Here is a 2,500-nt window from a genome sequence, read left to right on the forward strand (position 1 = left end):
GAAGGAAGTGTAATGAATGGACAGGGTCTTGAAGATGAGGATGGGTTCCCTTTTGAGTCTCGTTCCTCTCAAGGTTTGTTCCTCATGACGTCTTTGAGTGTTTTTCCTTCAGCACTGGATTATTTGCATTTACATTTACATATTTACAGCATTTGGCAGACTAAAGGTTAAGTGCGCAGTGTGTGATTTTGGCCACGAGTCGGTCTTCTCAGACAATTTCTTTAAAATACTAAAAGATTTTTATCATTCAATGCAGAACTCTGTAGTATTTGATCGCTGGTTTGTTCAGCTGATTGATGACTTCAATCTAAGAACCTGGGAGCACCGAAACTGGTGTGGGTGTGAGGTTCTAATAAAGCAGAGAGTGGAGATTGGTGGGTGTGAGGTTCTAATAAAGCAGAGAGTGGAGATTGGTGGGTGTGAGGTTCTAATGAAGCAGCGAGTGGAGATTGGTGGGTGTGAGGTTCTAATGAAGCAGCAAGTGGAGATTGGTGGGTGTGAGGTTCTGATGAAGCAGCGAGTGGAGATTGGTGGGTGTGAGGTTCTAATGAAGCAGCGAGTGGAGATTGGTGGGTGTGAGGTTCTGATAAAGCAGCGAGTGGAGATTGGTGGGTGTGAGGTTCTGATAAAGCAGCGAGTGGAGATTGGTGGGTGTGAGGTTCTGATCACCCAGTGAGCCTACATGCGTTTAAATAGATTGGTTTGGCATTTGATTGGTCAATTGAATTACCTGTACTTGGATGTTCATTTCGACAGGAGATTGGTCTGGAGATCCACCACAGACGCTGTGTATATGAAGGGGTTGAGCAGACTTTATTTCCTGAGGAAGCTCAGATCCTTCAATGTATGCAACATGATTCTGGATTTTTTTTACCAGTCTGTTGTGGCAAGTGCTCTTCAGTGATGCAGGAAAGATCAGTAAAATCATCCAGAAGACTGAGTAGATATTCAGACACAAACAGGACAGATTGGAGGCAGTGAGGGACAAAAGGTCTCTGAACAAACTCCTGTGAATCAGGGAAAACTTTCTTTTTGCATTGACTGTGTTGCACACAGGTTTTTTATGTAGCATCATCTGTTAATATTGTAATTAAAAAAATTATAAGCCACAATTATTAAATAACACTAACACTTTTAATAAAATAAAACTACTGTTTGTGGAACCTGCAGCTGCTGTAACACAAGAATGTCCCTCACAAGATCAATGAAGTATGTCTAAGTCTAAGTCTAAGTTCTAATTGGCCAGCGATAATACGTGGAATTTTCATTTTGTTTTCTTCACCTGGGAGTTCTGGTGCCGTACACCGATAAAGGTCACATGGGACCTTATCACTATTCAAATGAATGTGAGCTTGAAAAGCAAGCAGGAGAGAAAACGGGTTTCTCAGTAAATTCCAAAGCAGTCAGTGACTTTAGTGAGCTGATAAAGGAGAGGAATATTCAGATTATTCTGCATTAGAAGAATGAAACCATCAAAAGAGGAGATTTTCTTTGTGTAAAAACGACAAATCTCTGATGGCAAGTAATTATTTCAATTATAGATAATGAAGGACTCGTGTTTGTAACACATCAGAGTGTCATAACACTGTGTATGCTGGTTAATAAACACACACACACACACACACACACACACACACACACCTGTGATGCAAACAGAAGTTGATTCTTTATCATTAGTATCATGTTTGTGCTCAGACTTGGAGAATTTAACTCCAGTTTTGAAATTCTTCATTTTCCCAAAGCAGCTTTACGAAGATAAAGACGATATAAAGTTTTATAAAAAGTGTAAAAGTTCTCCCTAATGAGTGATCCAGTGGTGACTGTGGTGAAAGAAAAACTCCCTGAAACTTCATGAGGAAGAAACCTTGAGAGGAACCGGACTCTAGAGAGAACCCCACCCTCAACACTGCATGTCACACTGCAGAACTGTTCCTGTAAACTGTGGTCCTGAACCCATGGTAGGAGACTGTTGATGTTACAGTCGAAATCCATCCTCAGAAGTTCTTTGCCACTTCAATGTTGTAGTTGTTTTGTACAGAAAACTCTGGGGATCCTGTAGATGGGTGTCCTGAACTCCAACCACAACCCTGAACACATCATCATCCAGAACCACATGAAGTTAGTGTGGTGTTGGATGATAGACAGATCTTTTCATACAGGTGTGTGTGTGTGTGTGTGTGTGTGTGTGTGTGTGTGTGTGTGTGATTAATTGCTGAACAAATCCTTGTTTTAAACGAATCTTTTCTGTGAAGGAATCACTCTGAACACCGACTCATCTTTCTCGTTCTCGGAGGTGTAGATCACGTTACTGCTGTGATGTGATTGGTTGGCTGTGTTGAAGGACATGCCCTTTACAGTCAGCTGTGGTGACGAATCTGCGTCAGAGGAATAAACTCACGGTCAGTGGTAGCACTCAGGTCAGGTGTGAGTGTTACAGGGAGAGGTGGCAGAGGAAGGGGCGGGGCAGTGAGCTGGAGATAGATCATGATGGATGAAGTTA

General features: G+C 41.9%; 1 protein-coding gene across 1 annotated transcript in view; it reads left to right on the forward strand.

The window, feature by feature from the left end:
* The first annotated feature begins 2,374 nt into the window (after positions 1 to 2,374).
* pgap4 (post-GPI attachment to proteins GalNAc transferase 4) overlaps positions 2,375 to 2,500 on the forward strand; it is a 4,500-nt gene continuing 4,374 nt past the window's right edge. Inside the window, exon 1 of the mRNA XM_046840293.1 lies at positions 2,375 to 2,500. This exon is cut by the window's right edge and continues 23 nt beyond it. The gene's annotated coding sequence lies outside the window, so the exon portion shown is untranslated.

This window comes from Silurus meridionalis, chromosome 26, assembly GCF_014805685.1.
Source record: "Silurus meridionalis isolate SWU-2019-XX chromosome 26, ASM1480568v1, whole genome shotgun sequence".
Taxonomy (NCBI): Eukaryota; Metazoa; Chordata; class Actinopteri; order Siluriformes; family Siluridae; genus Silurus; species Silurus meridionalis.